This window comes from Vulpes lagopus, chromosome 5 (assembly GCF_018345385.1).
Source record: "Vulpes lagopus strain Blue_001 chromosome 5, ASM1834538v1, whole genome shotgun sequence".
Lineage (NCBI taxonomy): Eukaryota > Metazoa > Chordata > Mammalia > Carnivora > Canidae > Vulpes > Vulpes lagopus.
In genome coordinates, this window is record NC_054828.1 from 127,891,575 (window position 1) to 127,906,517 (window position 14,943).

Here is a 14,943-nt window from a genome sequence, read left to right on the forward strand (position 1 = left end):
AGTATCTGCCTAAGGCCAAAGTCAGTCAGAAGCAGAGCGCAGAAGAGAAGGCCCGTCTCTTATCACAGCCCCAGAATCCAGCGGTGCCGTCCCTTCTGAGAGCCATCAATCCCACCTTTCTGGCTCCTGATAAGCAGGGAGGCCACTCAGGCATGTGGATGAGGAGAGGCCATCGCTCAGGATTCAGCCAAGAGCCCTCTTCTCGAGGCTCTGTTCCTGTTACGTTCTGCTCCCCCCTGCACCCCATCTAATGACAGTCTTTTTTTTGCATGTGTCTGTCTGCTGCTAACTGGTTATCTGCCTGAGTCAGGGCCTCCGTGTAGCTGGGGAATTTGTGCGTCACAAAACCTGCCCAGCTGAGCATGCCAGCCCTGGACTTATATGTGCTGTCAGGCTCTAACCTGCTGAATGCAGGAAAGAGTTGGGATTCGGCTTTCCGTGGGTGATTCCTAGCATGTTGCTAGGCATATAGGAAGCTTTCTATATGCCTGCTGAATAAACAGACGAGTGGATTTCTGCAAGGAATTGTGGATGTGGAAGAAACAGTGCTTCTTTCTTCTGACAAGTGTAGAAATCTCGGCAGTGTCCCTGACTGCGTCTCCTTGAATGCTGTCAGGGATGAGGCACCCACCCACCAAGTAACAATTTCCCTACTGGGAACTATGGGCACTTACAACAGTTGTTTTTAAAGATTTATTTACCCATGGAGAGAGAGAGAGAGAGAGAGAGAGAGAGAGAGAAAAGAGAAAAAGAGGGAGAACGAGAACAAGGGGTAGGTGCAGAGGGAGAAGAGAATCTTAAGTAGACTCTACGATGAGCACAGAGCCTGATGTAGGGCTGTATCTCATGACCTTGGGCCCATGACCCTGGGACCATGACCCCAGCTGAAACCAAGAGTCATATGTCAATCTCATGACCCCGGAACCATGACCCTAGGACCACGACCCCAGCTGAAACCAAGAGTTGGATGCCCAACTGACTGCACCACCACCCAGTGCAATATTATACATAAAGTATATAATATAAAACAATATTTCATAGTTGCTGAACCAAGGCTCCTCCTCTTTTATCCTATGCTCTTACATCTGGGCAGGACTTTGGAGGTCCCTCTTCCAGGGTTTTCCAGAAGAAAGAAAGAAAGTGCCTTCTGGGTGGAGTCTGGTGGGGTGGAGTAGTCAAAGATAATCTGAAAAACCCAATGCACTATTAGATATTTTGAAATTTGGAAAATGAAAGGAAATCCTAGATTTTAATGATAGAAGTTATTAACCATAAAGGGATGAGAAATTATAAGGGGAGGAACAAGGAGGGGAGGGGGAGCCGAGGTGGTAATCAGGCATGAGGTGGAAGCAGAGTTCTCAAAGTTTACCTGGTTATATTGTTTTAAGTTTTGAACCACGCGAATGTTATCACCCTGGTGGAGTGGAAATTCAAATGTCAAAAGGAGAAGCAGGGCAAACAAAACAAAAGGAGGCAAATCCTGCACGGTTGGGGTGAGAAGACGTGGTGATTCCAAAGGCCATCCCCCTCCACCCCCAATTTCTTCTGCTCTCCCAAAGAGGGTGCCTTTGATGAAGGTGAGCAGACACGTGGGTGACTGGGCCCCCTCTCTTTTGGGGAAGAAGGGGAAGCCCAGAGAGAAGTGTTCAGTGCAGTTACCAGGCAAGTCAATGCCATTTCTCTTCCTTTCAGATGCCCCGTGTGCAGAACGATTTAGTAGAAAGCATTTTGGCCTGAAAATTAAGTTGGAATTCTCCTGAGTTACTACTACCTTGGAGCTGACATCGGGCAGCAGTGTGTGCTCCCCAGCTATGCTGAGGAATATTTGACAATCGAACCTAGTCGTACTTTTCAAAATGAAAAGCCAGTAACTTGGGAATACGTGAAAAGATGCTCCTCTTCCCTGATTCATACATAAATGCACATCAGATCGAGACGCCCTTCTTTACCAATCACACTGGCCAAGACGAGCCAGTTTGGCCAACCGTGGTACTGAGAAGGTTGTGAAGAAGTAGGGTTCTCTACCACTGCTGGTGGTGGGCCTCCGACTTGCGTAATTTGGTCCAGATTTCATTTTATTTGGTTGGTAATTTTACATCGAATATCATCGTCACAAGGGCATATATTCTGAGGCTTCCATTTCTAATCCTGGGGATTTCTCCTGCAAATATACTCTGGCAACGCGAGCAAAGACGGTGAGGGAGGTTGTTCACTTTACAGCAAAATGGAATATTATGCTGCCATTGAAATGAGTAAGGCACATTTTGTACAGACAGTATGACATGATATGTTATTTGATTTAAATGAAAAGGCAAAAACTCGGGATGATGATACACATCTATTCTTTGCAAAGAGGTATTTGTAGGTGTTTGTGTAAATGAAAAAATTTGTGGATGAATGTATAGAAAACCATAGACTGTTGTTACGTCTGGAGAGCGTGGGGCTCTAGGTAATGGGTGGCAAGTCCTCTGGAGATGGTGTGACATTTGGAGTGACCAAATTTGCTCACTATGGGGCACACGGGATTTTTTCATTTAAGAAAGGCAGCCCCTCCCACCAACAAAAATCTAACCCCTCACGGGCTCTTGTGAACATCACGTTGGATCAACTCAATTCTCGATTCCATAAACTCTGAGACGCATTGATAATGTTCCAGCCCCTGGCTAAATATATGTAAAAACTGCTTCACAAACTGCTAACTGCCATAAAAACCGACAGCAAATGATTTATTTCAGATAGCATGGCTAATTAACCCAATATTTATAAGAACCAACTTCCATTTAGAAGAAGGAAGCTTCCAGAACATCAGGACTCATGGCAAATAAGCAGCCACGGTTATTTTATTGAGTGCCAGATTTCAGCAATACAGAGTCACGACGTTAAAAAGCACACGCAACAACTCCCTCCAAATCCTTCCAGAAAGCCAGAAAGCGGTGTGAAGAGCCTTGAGTTGCTGGGAGAGACGGTACCTGTCACAAGGCCTGTGACAGAGGCAGGCGAGGCAGGGAGAAGGCTCTGGGGCAGCCGGCTGAAGAGCAAGGGACAGGCGTCCTTTCTCAGGGGAGCCTTCATACCACTTTCACTCTCGGACTCATCCTCACTGTGACCTCTCGGCTTGCAGATGTTGAAAGATGTTGTACGTGTTCTGTTACGTGTGTCTGCGCTGAGCGCCCGCCCTTCCTGCGACGCCTGCGGGCCTGTGGCGGCGACGCCTTCCATCTCCCCAGCAGCCCGTGTCCTAAGCTGTCAGGCAAGCCCCCTTAGCTTAGATTTGTGCTGCAGCCAGCTGGCCCGACAGCTTTATGTGAGAGCTTCTTCTGGGGCTGTAGGAAATGGGCTAGAGAGCGTGGCCTAATGACCCTGCGAGGCTGTGGCCGGTGCCGATTTCAAGTGTGAGTCAACACATCGGAGAACCAGCTCTCCCACGACCGCTCCAAGGAGGTAGATGAGGACGCGACTTCTTAGAGTCCGAAAGGGGCTACACTGCCCTTCAGGAGTCTACACTGCAGGAGGCGGTGCCCGCCACCCAGCTGCTGCCCAGGGCGAGGCAAGACAGGCTGCCCCAGAAGCAGGAGGCCCACTGACCCTACTCAGCTGGCAGCGCTCTCTGCAGGGCCATAGGCCTGGGCTCAAGTCCCAGCTCCGGTGCTTAGTGCTACTAATCCCCCCGCTCGGGGGGTCCGTGCAGCCTTTCTGTGCCTTAGTTTTCCATCTGTGAAATGGGAATAACAGTGAGCTGGCCCAGCGGGCTAGGACAGACAGGGGGCTCAACCTGTAGCCCCCCCAACATGAAGTGGTTGTTAGATAAACAGAAGGGGACCAGACTTTGGGGGGGGGCAGATAAAGGGGAGCCTAGAGGCTCACGGGAAGCCTGGGCATCTTTCTGCCTCTCTCCCGCTAGAGTCCTATTCTGGGTTGCAAGATTGTTCTGGCTGAATCGTTTCAGAGGTTTTTGCCCCGAGGGCCTGTGGGGCTCCATGGGGGCTCTGGGACAGTCAGTGGGACCCTGAAAGAGGAGGGTGGGCTCCCGCTCAAGGCCAGAGGCTCTAAGGGGAGGGGCACGAGCACTGGCAGGTGACCTGGCTTCGGATGGGGCCCTGCTGCCGACTGGCTACCTCTCTGGGTTCTGGTTTCCAAATCTGGAAGATGTGGATGACCTTACACCAAGCTGGCTCAAGGATTAGAGGGACGAGGCATTAGTGGAGCGTGCCAAACTGGTATTTACCTCCGAGCTGTTGGTTCTGCTGCTGGAACTGGGAGACATGGGCGGAGGTCAGGACTAGAGCCTGGCTTAGGGGAGGGAACAGAGGCCCGGAGGGCTTCCCTGATTGCACCTGGGAATGCCAGCCCCAGCCCCAGGCCCCCCCAACCCCCCGCTGGCAGCTCTGGGGCCATTGGTCACTACAGTCCAGGGAGGGGTCACGGCTGGAGGACACTGATGAGACATGGCGGGGAGGCAAGGGGACAGGTGGATCCGGGAGTGCAGGGAACTTGGGCCACGGAGCTGCTGCTGGTGTCATCAGTGTCATCTCGTCATCGCAGGCAGAGTGTTTAGGGGAAAGCCGGGCTCCCCAGCACCCCCCAGGAAGGCCAATGGGGGAGGGGAAGCAGAAGTTGGACGGCCTACTTCCTCTCCTCCCTGGTGTGCACTCAGCACGCTGTGCTCCTTCGGGTCTTGGCTGGGTTCAGCCCAGAGCGAAGCCAACAGCCCCAGAGGGTCAGACGTGCCTTTCTAGCTGGGGTGGGCGGATGTCTGGAGCTGTCTGGGGTTCACACCTGGGCCCCCCGGCCCTGGGAGGAGGCAGTGCTGCGGGGCCCTTGGGGTGGCCCGAGAGAGGAGTGCATTCCTCCTTCAGAATCCTGCTGTTCACACAGAGCATCGTCTGCTCATGATCTGCTCTCAAATCTCATTTTTTTCTCACTTTAAAGCAACTTTGGGTAAACGTGTCAAGTTTTTTGATCTTCCAAATTCCAGTCTTTGGGTTTGATTGCAAATGTACCCCAAATTTGGGGTGGGTTTAAGGTTTGCAGTGTGCTGTCTTGAGCTCTTCTATGCCCGGTCTTGGTTTGAAATGAGTTATTGGGGCTCCAGGGAGGTGACTTGACCTGGGACCACCCTCCCTGTCCTTGTGGGGTCCAGCCCCTGACTTCTGTCTGGAAGTGACTGGCTGCTCCCCCTGCCCCCAGCACGCCCAGGTCTGTTTGCGCCCTCCCTGCCACCTGGTTGCTGCAGTCCCCTCTCTACCTTGACTCTGCAGGGACTCACTTCCCATGCTTGTTCTGAGCAGTAAACAAACTAACTAGAAGCCCCTTTGGCTTTGTACCCATTGCTCCATCTTCTGATTCTGGGCCCGAGTCCTGCCTCCTGTACCCTGGCACTGTGATCTCTGTGGCTCACCCAGATCTTATCTACCCCAGCCTCCCTAGGGGTCAAATAGGAGGTCAGCTTTAGGAAGAAGCAAGGCAAAGCCGATCCGGACATCCATACAGAGGATGGGCCATTTCTCCCAGCCTGCCCTTCTGCTCCCCGGCCTCTGAGAGCTGTCAGCCCCTTCCTTGGAACCGAGCATCTCCTGCTCTGCCAGCAGCTGAGGGCCAGGCCCCTATTGTGAGGCCAGAGCTGTGTTGAAGAAGGGGTGTGGGAATACCATATGATTTCACTCATATGTGGAATTTAAGAAACAAACAAGCAAAGGGAAAAAGAGCGAGACAGAGAGAGGGAGACAAACCAAGAAACAGACTCTTAAGTACAGAGAATGATCTGATGGTGACCAGAGGGGAGGTGGGTGGAGGTTTGGGTTAACTAGGTGGTGGGGATGAAGGAGACACTTGTGATGAGCACTGGGTGATGTACCGAAGTGATGAATCACTATATTGAACACCTGAAACTAATGTAACACTGCAGAGAAATAAAAAAGTTAAACTTATAAAAAAAAAAATCTAAGTCCACCCACCAAAAAACCCAAAAGAAAACAGAGGGGGGGAAAAAAGAAAGGGTATGGGAGCAGATGTCACGAGCAGAAGCTTCTAGAAGTGTCCAGTGGCATCTCTGGGGGGCTAAGTAGCCAGGAATCCAATCACTAACAGGGCCCCTTCAGCACAGTGATCTTTCTTTCTGTTTCTGAGCGGGATAACTTCTCCAATATCAACATCTTCAGTTGTCACCTACCACTGTCCATGTCAGGTGACTCACAGCCAACTTAGAAGTGGAATTTTCAGACATTTCGGTGTGGTTTGTACAATACGAATAAAAAAAGGATCCTAAAACAAAATGCAAAAGGCCCCAGAAAACCCACGCTTTCACAGATCCCCAAACCCACTTGTGCTTCTCCTTCCTCGGGAAAGTGATGGAGTTTTGAGCTTATGCTGCTGAGGTGTGGCCCAGGGCACATTTCAGGTGCTCTGGCTGCCGTGGGGGCTCATGACAGCAGCGAGCGGGTACTCTGGTTCCACGTGGACCAGTCCGGGTTCTCTGGAGAAACAGAACCAAAAGCCAACAGGAAGTGTCTGTATGTATACACATCATCAGTCTTCTTACCCATAAAATGAGTAAAAATACTTTTTAACTCATAGGGCTCTTGTAAAGATTAAATGATGGATGATGTCTATTTACTATGCTAGCCAACACTGCTTGAGTGTTGGAGCAGTGCTGGACACTGTTCTGAGTACTGTACAGACCCGTTTAATCCCCTCCAACAACCCTCCCAGGTAGGTGACATTCTTAGCTTCATGCATTTTTATTTTTTAAAGATTTTATCCATTCACTCATGAGAGACACAGAGAGAGAGAGAGAGGCAGAGACAGAGGCAGGGGGAGAAGCAGGCTCCATGCAGGGAGCCTGATGCTGAACTGGATCCCGGGATCCCAGGGTCACGACCTGAGCCAAAGGCAGAGGCTCAACTGCTGAGCCACCCAGATATCCCCACTTTTATTTTTTAAAGATAGTTTTATTGAGATATACCTTATGTCCTATCATTCACTGCTTCTTGGCATATTACATTATTGATTTTGTAAAATCGTGATCAAATATACATAATGTAAAAATTTCCATTGAACCTGTGTTAAGTGTACAATTCAGTGACATTAATTGCATTTACAGTGTTGCGCAGCCACCACCAGTCTTTCCCAAGGGACTTTTCACCCTCCTCCCCCAACAGAAACCTCACTACTGTTAGGCATATTATCCCCATTTTACAGACGGGAAAACCAAGGCACAGAAGGAAACTCGTACAAAATTATACAACAAACTTGGGGTGGCGCTGGGGGGTTTGACACGGGTAATTTGGGTCCAGGGCTTGTGTTCCTCATCCCCCCTGGGTATCCAATTATGGCTAAGGTGCCCTGGGAGCCCACAGGCGCCCACGCTTTCTCCAGTCCTCATAGGAGGTCTGCAAGATAGTGATTACTGTCCCTATTTTACAGCTGAAGAAACTGAGGCACGAGGAATTTGCCTAAGCACAACCAGAGTGCACTGCGGGCAGACATGGAACAAGGGTCTCCCGACCTCAGGGCTTGCTCTTCCCACCTCCAGGCACACCTTTTCCCAGGGTCTTGTGGCTTTCCCGCAGCTCTGCCTGCCGCCCAGCACACATTCGGGGCACCCAGGCCGGCTGGGCCGCCCTTCCAGACGGCAGTTGGGAGGGCACCTGGCAGCTCCCGGGAGGGCTCAGCGCGCCCTGCAGATACAGGACAATTCGGGTCAGGGCGAGGAAGGGTCATTCCAAAGGCAGGGCCCGGGTTCTGGTGCTGGGTGGTGAGAGTCCCCAGGGGAAGGTGTGGGGGGAAGCGGCATTGCATGGAGCGTAAGGGTGCAGGTCCTCGCTCAGTCCCCCCACAGATAGGGGGTCCTTAAGGGCGCCCACCCCCTCCAGGCCCTTAAGGGCGCCCACCCCCTCCAGGCCCTTAAGGGCGCCCACCCCCTCCAGGTCCTTTGTTTTGTTTTTTAATTTTCATTTATTTATGATAGTCACAGAGAGAGAAAGAGAGAGAGAGAGAGAGAGAGAGAGAGGCAGAGACACAGGCAGAGGGAGAAGCAGGCTCCATGCACCGGGAGCCCGACGTGGGATTCGATCCCGGGTCTCCAGGATCGCGCCCTGGGCCAAAGGCAGGCGCCAAACCGCTGCGCCACCCAGGGATCCCCCCGTCCAGGTCCTTAAGGGCGCCCACCCTGTAGATAGGGGGTCCTTAAGGGCGCCCACCCCCTCCAGGCCCTTAAGGGCGCCCCTCCCCCCCGCCCAGGGTCTGGCGGTGAGGCCGCCGCGGGAGGCCGCCTGAAGCACATCCGAGTGGGATCAGCCGGGTCGGAGCTTTGCACAAACTGCGAGGCTGGGGTGGGGTTTGGGGCGCCTGGAGGTGCGGCGGTGGAAAGACAAGAAACGTCCTATCCGGGCCCAGGAATGCTGACAGGCTTCATCTAAAAGCGTCTTGAGCAACGAAACGGACGTCGACAACTTGGGGTGACTTCGGCCGCCGCAGGGGGCGCGGGGGGGCGGGAACGGGGCGGACTCGGGGGCGGGGCCGGGGCGGGGGTCCGGGACCCGCAGGAAAGGCGGACCCGCAGGCGCCGGGGGCGGGGCCTGGGGGCGAGGGGCGGGGCCTGGCGGGGCGAGGGGCGGGACCTGGCGGGGCGAGGGCGGGGCCTGACGGGCGAGGGCGGGGCCTGGCGGGGCGAGGGGCGGGACCTGGTGGGGCGAGGGCGGGGCCTGGCGGGTCGGGGGCGGGGCCTGGCGGGGCGAGGGGCGGGGCCTGGCGGTCTGGGGGCGGGGCCTGACGGGCGAGGGTGGGGCCTGGCGGGGCGGGGCCTGGCAGCGAGGGGCGGGGCCTGTCGGAGCCCCGCCCCGGACCGCCCCGGGGGCAGCCGCGCCTCCTCCCCCGGCGGTGGTTTTGGGGCGGCGGCGCCACCCGACCCCGCGGCCGCGCTGGAGACGCGACGACCTGTTTTTCTGACCGAGCGGGAAGTGCCGGCGCAGGTGGTCCCAGTGCGTGTTCCTCTTTGCCTCTGATGTCTGCAAGGGGAATTCAGCCGCGAGGGCTCCTGTCTGCAGCCCCGACCCCAACTTCCTCAATCCGCCTCCCGCGCCCCCCGCCCCTCCCGCCCCCTCCCGCCCCGCGCTCGGCGGCCCCTGTGCCCGGAGCGCCCGCGGCCGTCCGGCCGGCCTGGGCGGGGGTCCCCCTGCACCCTGCGGGCCAGCCGGTCCCTCCCCGGAGATAGCGCAGCGCGAGTCCGTCCTCCCAGCGCCCGGCTCCCCAGGACCAGGCCCCGGGGGCTCCTCCCAGGCAGGAGCTGCTTCCCCCCTTCCCCAGGGCCGGGCGGGGCGGCGGGGCGGCGGAGCTCAGGTGTGCTTCCCTGTCCTCAGGCAATCCTGTTCCTCAGGTGGGGGAAGCAGCAGGCACCTGCTGAGGAAGGGCGCTGCCCTGCAGATGTGGGTGGGGGTGGGTGCTTGCTGAGACCCTGGGGCGGCCTGGCCCCCGCCTTCCCCCTGCCCTCCTGGGTGACCTACTGCCTGCCCTCTGGACGCGAGCAGGTGGTCACCGCCGGCACCTGTGGTTGGGTCGGTGCCCTGGGTCCCACGGTGGCAGAGAACAGCTTCCTTGGCTTCTTCCACCTTCCTGGGAAATGGCCTCAATTTTCTGGAAAAGGGCAGGAGGATCAGGTTCTCGGAACATTCCTGCTTCTCCTCCGCACAGTTGCCTGTGGAGGCCGGGGCCCCTGTGGTGGGCACTGGCCGAGGCGGGCGGTTCCGTAATCCCAGCCCCGGAGCCCAGCCCTGGTCAGCCCCTGCAGGGGTGCTCCTTGCAGTGCTCCTTGCAGTGGCTCCGGTGGCCCTGCCTGCCCTCTCCTGCCTGTCCTCTGCCTCCTGGACCTCGGCCCCCACTCAGAGGCAGGTCAGGAGGGCGGTGAGGGCCCTGGGGGCCTCCCCAGGCTGTCATGCTGTCCGTGGCGTCCCTGGGCTGCTCGGTCCCGAGACTCAGCTCCCTTGGGTGCCCTGGGGCGGATTGGCCGCCTGCCACCCCTCTTCCTCCCTTCTGCGGCTGTGCCTTTTCTCTGTGTGGCCTCCCTGGCCAAGCCGTGACCAGCAGGGAAGGACTGGAGGTGAGGGCAGGAGGCGACTGGGGCCTTGCCACTTCTGGGCAGTGGCTTCCCGGGCCCCAGGAACGTGTGACCAAGGAGGCTGAGTGGCTGTGGATTCATTTGGTGTCAGGAAAAGCAGACGCCCTGTCTCTTTTCTGCACGCAGCAGTCCCTCGGTTCCCCCTTCCCTCCAGTGGTGCTCTTCGTATGTCTCTGCGGGTTGTCCTGAGTCTGGACGGCCACCGGGGGTCTCATGGAGCCCTGGGTTGGAAGGCGTTTCAGGGGCCGCAGTACCCTTCCCCCAGCCCTTTGTGCAAACACTGTCCCGGGAGGGGGTGTCCATGGCTCCCTCGTGATTCCCCAGGAAGACTGGGGCCCCTGTCTCTGCATCTGGCTGCTCTGGGGTTGCACCGACGTCTGTCACACGATGGCATGGTGCTCACGGGCTGCGTGTGCGTTGTCTGACATTGTACCTCTCACGGGGCCACAGGGACCAGACACCCAGCAAACGGGTGTCCCTTCCTCTGGCTGCTGCCCCCCAGCCTCTCGCCGGCCTGGGCCCTGGGCAGTGACTGGGCTTCCGTCGTCCCGCCTGTGTGCTTTAAGGAACGCACAGTCCACCCGTGGGCCCGTGTGCTTGAAGCGCCGGCGGGTTCCCCAAGGGTCTCCCACAGACCCCTCTCACATGCTCTCCTACCCCTTACCCCCACTTTCAGATCACAAGGGGCTGCCCCAGCTCCTTACGTGCACACAGAGGTGCTGCAATTTCCAGAAGAATCCTGGGGCCCAAAGAACCTGCCCATGACCCTGCTGGCCGTTTCCTGGCCTCCCTGGCCCCTTCTCTCCACAGGCATAGCTCCTGGGAACCCCTGCTCTTCCCCATCAGAGGGGAAGGCCTCCCCACCACCTCAGTGACCCCAGGACAGCTTTGTTCCCTCTGCCTCAGCAGCTCTTCCCACCTCCAGTGGGGTCAGCAGATCCTCCTTCGCCGGTTGGGCCCTGGGCTCCAGGCCACATGATCTGAAGCCCCAGCGCAGCTACCCAAGTATCTGTTCTGTTGCGACCTGCGACCTTATTCTCTTAAGACAAGGCCTGAAGGTTTTTCTCATTTGCCCCAGAGTTACCTAAAGGGCTGCGGGGCCGTGGGCAGCCCCCCCACCCGGAGGGGCAGGGCGCAATCGGTCATCGCTTCCTCAAGGGAGCGAGCGTCATGAAAAATTTCTGATTTTCACATGGTCACAAAACAAAATGAAACCATAATTGCTTCATACCAGATACCACTGATCTTGTGGATGGTTATCTTCTATTGCATGAAAAATATTTGACAGAGCCTCCAGGGGTAAAACTAGAGCATGTGCTGGGGGGGGGGGGCACCGATGGGTGCCCGCTGTCACGGGATGGCCCAGACACATGCCTGCCTGCCCTTTCCCCCACCTACCCCGTTCCCTCCACGCTGAGACTCAGTGGAAGTTGTTTCTTGTGCTCGCTTCAGCAGCACGTAGACTAAAATTGGAATGATACAGAGAAGATCCGCGTGGCCCCAGCACAAGGCTGACACGCAGATTCACCAAGCGTTCCATATTAAAAAAAAAAAAATAAAGTCACAACTGTTTTTTTCTTTAAAGTCTGTTGAGAAGGTGCAGAATTTTGCCTTCCAAGCGTGGATGCTCGATTCAGGTTCCTCTAAAATCGTTCGTTAAATAAATTCCTTAAACCTACTCCATGCCAGGCACCAGGCACCATGCACGGTGGTCCGTGAGGACCCAACAGTGAACAGGACAGACCTGTTCTCTGCTCCGACCCTGTTTGACATCAGTTCAGACCCCAAATCTGCCATTTACCGTGTACCCACGGGCAGATCGTTTAATCTTTCGGAGCTTTGGTGCTTTCATCTATCAAGTGAGGTTGGGAATTCCTGCCTCACTGCATTTGCCTGGCGTGTAGTAGGTGCTCAATAAATGGCTAGTCTTGTTCCGGGCTCTCGGGTGTCCTCTTTCTTCTCACGTGGAAATTGCCTGGGAAGCTACTGAACTGTTGGCTCTGGAGTCAGCTGGCTGCCTGAGTTTTCGAGGCCCTTGGAAGGATTCGGGGGAGTTGGCCCACTGGCTCCGGGTCCGTGCCAGGCCGTGGGCCCTGCTGAGTGACCCAGAGTTGGAGCCGTCGCTATGTCCTGTTCTAATTTCTGTTTCTCGGTGTGCTTTGTAATTGGGCCACTCTTTCAGTCAGCTAGAGCAGTTAACGACCTTGAGAAATGATCCCAGCCCTGAATATAGAATCCTGCTCTTTTGAAGTCACCCACTTTCTTTGTGGGTCTAAATGTGTTTGTATTTTCCCTCGTGGGCATGCCTTCCCTTCCGCTTTGATGCCGCCTCGGTAACAACAGGGCTCGGAATTATTAATTCCTACTGCGCAGTGAGGTGCAGTTTTATTACACAGAAAGGGGGAAAATATAATTGCTGTCTCGAGTAATCATTTTCTGAAGGCTGCGAGCATAACCTTTCATTAATATTTCATTTGCGGCCGGGGCGGGTAACTGGAATAGGCCTAAAAATATTGTTGTTCCCCGTGCATGGAGAGATCACGCGCTGGGGGCCGCGGAGCCAGTGTGGGCTCTTCAGTTGTTCGCGGTTATTTCTAAAATTAAAAATGTTTAACCCATTAGCCTGTCAGAAAGTGGAGGAGAGGCTTCTAGAGACACAGCTCTCGCTGAGTGGGGTGAAGGTGCAAGTCCCAGACAGAAGCCATCTCAGCCCCTCCCCTGGGGGAGCTATGCCGCCTGCCCCTGCAGTGGATTTGGGGCACGGGGTCTGGGGGCGCCAGTGGCTCGCTGGTCAGAGCCAAGCTCCCGGGTCATGTGTGACGGGCGCTGTGTGGCCGTCCGTTTGCAGGTTGCTGGCTGTGAGGATGTGGTGGGAAGTGCCATGGTCTTTGGTGTGGAGTGAGGCCCTTGAAGTGTTTGAAGTGTCTCCAGGGAGAGGGCCAAAGGTTGATCCCGGATTTCTGGACTGAGACCCCTGGAGACCATGCGTGCTCTTGGGGTGGGGGGAGGGGGCAGGTCGAGGGTGTGCAGGATCATCGCAGAGCCTTTGGTGACTTCCAGCCATTCTGGATTCTGGGCAGCTTCCTTCCCAGTCCTGGGGAGTCTGGCTGGTTGGGGACACAGGTCTGGCTCCCAGGGGGTGACTAAAGGCCCCGCTTTTCAAATCCTCACGCTCTTTCAGACATGAGCTCATCTGACCTTGAGAACAGCCCCCTGAGAACAGCCCCCGGACACCCGCAGGAACGTGGTGACATCAACCTTTACCCCACTGGCTGGTCAGCTTGACCTCATGGGATCCCCTGACAACCCCGGAGGAGAGAGGTGCTCCCTTACAGAGGAGGAAGCTGGGCCTTTCGGCTACAGGCATTGATTCCCAGAGTCACCTGGCCATAGGTGAGCTGGGATTAGTCTGCGGCCCGGCTTGGTGTAGACGCCCGTGGATCCTGGCAGGGCCGTTGGGCTGCTGAGTGTTCGGGGACCACAGCGGGCCGATGGGTGGCCTGCAGCCTTGTGCCCTCTTGCCTGCCAGGCCTCCTTTCCTGTCTGTATATGTGCGGGGGTCCTGACTCCTGACCCACGCGTGTCCATGTGAAGGGGAGGATCACAGAACTGTATAAGCACCATTGGGATTTTTAAGAACACCCTTGGGCAACCCCAGAGTGGCTTGTTTCTGTGTTCTTGGGCTCACCGTATTTTCCTGGAAAAATAAATTCAAACAAACAAACACGGGGCCGTAGGTTCATGGCCATATATTGTTAGTGACAAAAGAGGGTTGTCCTAGTTATTAATCATCTCGGGACTTCTAGACATGCTCACATTTGTGCCCAAAGATGCAGCATTGTTAGGGGTCCTCTGTCTCTGAGAGGAAGGCCACGGGGTTGGTTAGCCCTGAGACGGGGTTGGCAACCTTCGGGGAGGCTGGAGGGGAAGGAGGACTTTGAGGAGCAGCCATGAGAGTCAGTGTTTCCTTTTCTCTGGACCCAGAGCAGGGAGGAAGGTGGCAGGACAGACGCTGATGACAGCCCCTGGGTGCCAGGCGTTCTCTGTTGATCTCGTTGACCTGCTGGCTGGGCATCCCGTTCTACACACGAGGAGACGGAAGCCCTGGAGACCCATCAATGGCCAAGTGCCAGGTGAGTGCACAGGGCAGGATTTGAGGCCGGGCACTGTCCTCGCCAGCCCAGGGAGAGCCACCCCAGCAGAACAGAGTGGTGGCTCCGGCCTCTCCTCCCGCCGGACGCTTCCCCCTTCCCCCTTTGCTCCTTGCCTCTGTGCCTCTGCTCCCGCCAGATCCAAACCCACTAGTAAAACCACTTCTAAAGAGGTTTAAACAGTGACTGCATGTTGCTTACAAAAAGCTTGAGTTGCCTTCCCTAATCCCCTGCCCCGGGAGTGACCATGACTAACGACCCGGTGTGTGGAGCACCAGACTTTGTTTCTAGGCACATGGGAACCTTTAAAGATTGATGTACATGTGTTACTAAAAGCCAGCGATTGGAAGAACCTGCAGTGAAATAGTCTGAGTAGGGATCCACTTAGATCTGTGATCCAGCCGCCGATAGAATTATCATTGGTCTGTTAGCAAAAGAAGCGTCCGTGTCCAGCCCCGGGAGCTGCTTACTACATCCCATTGAATACAAAAAGTGAAGGACAAATTGCACACATCGTGTATGTGGACACACTCCATTTCCGTGGCTGCTTCGCTTGGATGCACGTCCGGCACCGGCAGGCCCTGCAGACGCAGCCCAGAATCCCCTGTGTGGCTTTTCGGTGGTGGCCTGGCCTGCATGTCCCTGGCCTTAGCTGCCTGTGACATCGGGATGTCTCCGGAG

General features: G+C 55.8%; 1 non-coding gene across 1 annotated transcript; it reads left to right on the forward strand.

Moving 5' to 3' along the window:
• The first annotated feature begins 11,550 nt into the window (after positions 1 to 11,550).
• Positions 11,551 to 11,657, forward strand: LOC121492243. The gene has a single exon (XR_005988153.1). It is a non-coding gene; the product is annotated as a U6 spliceosomal RNA (small nuclear RNA).
• Positions 11,658 to 14,943: the final 3,286 nt, after the last annotated feature.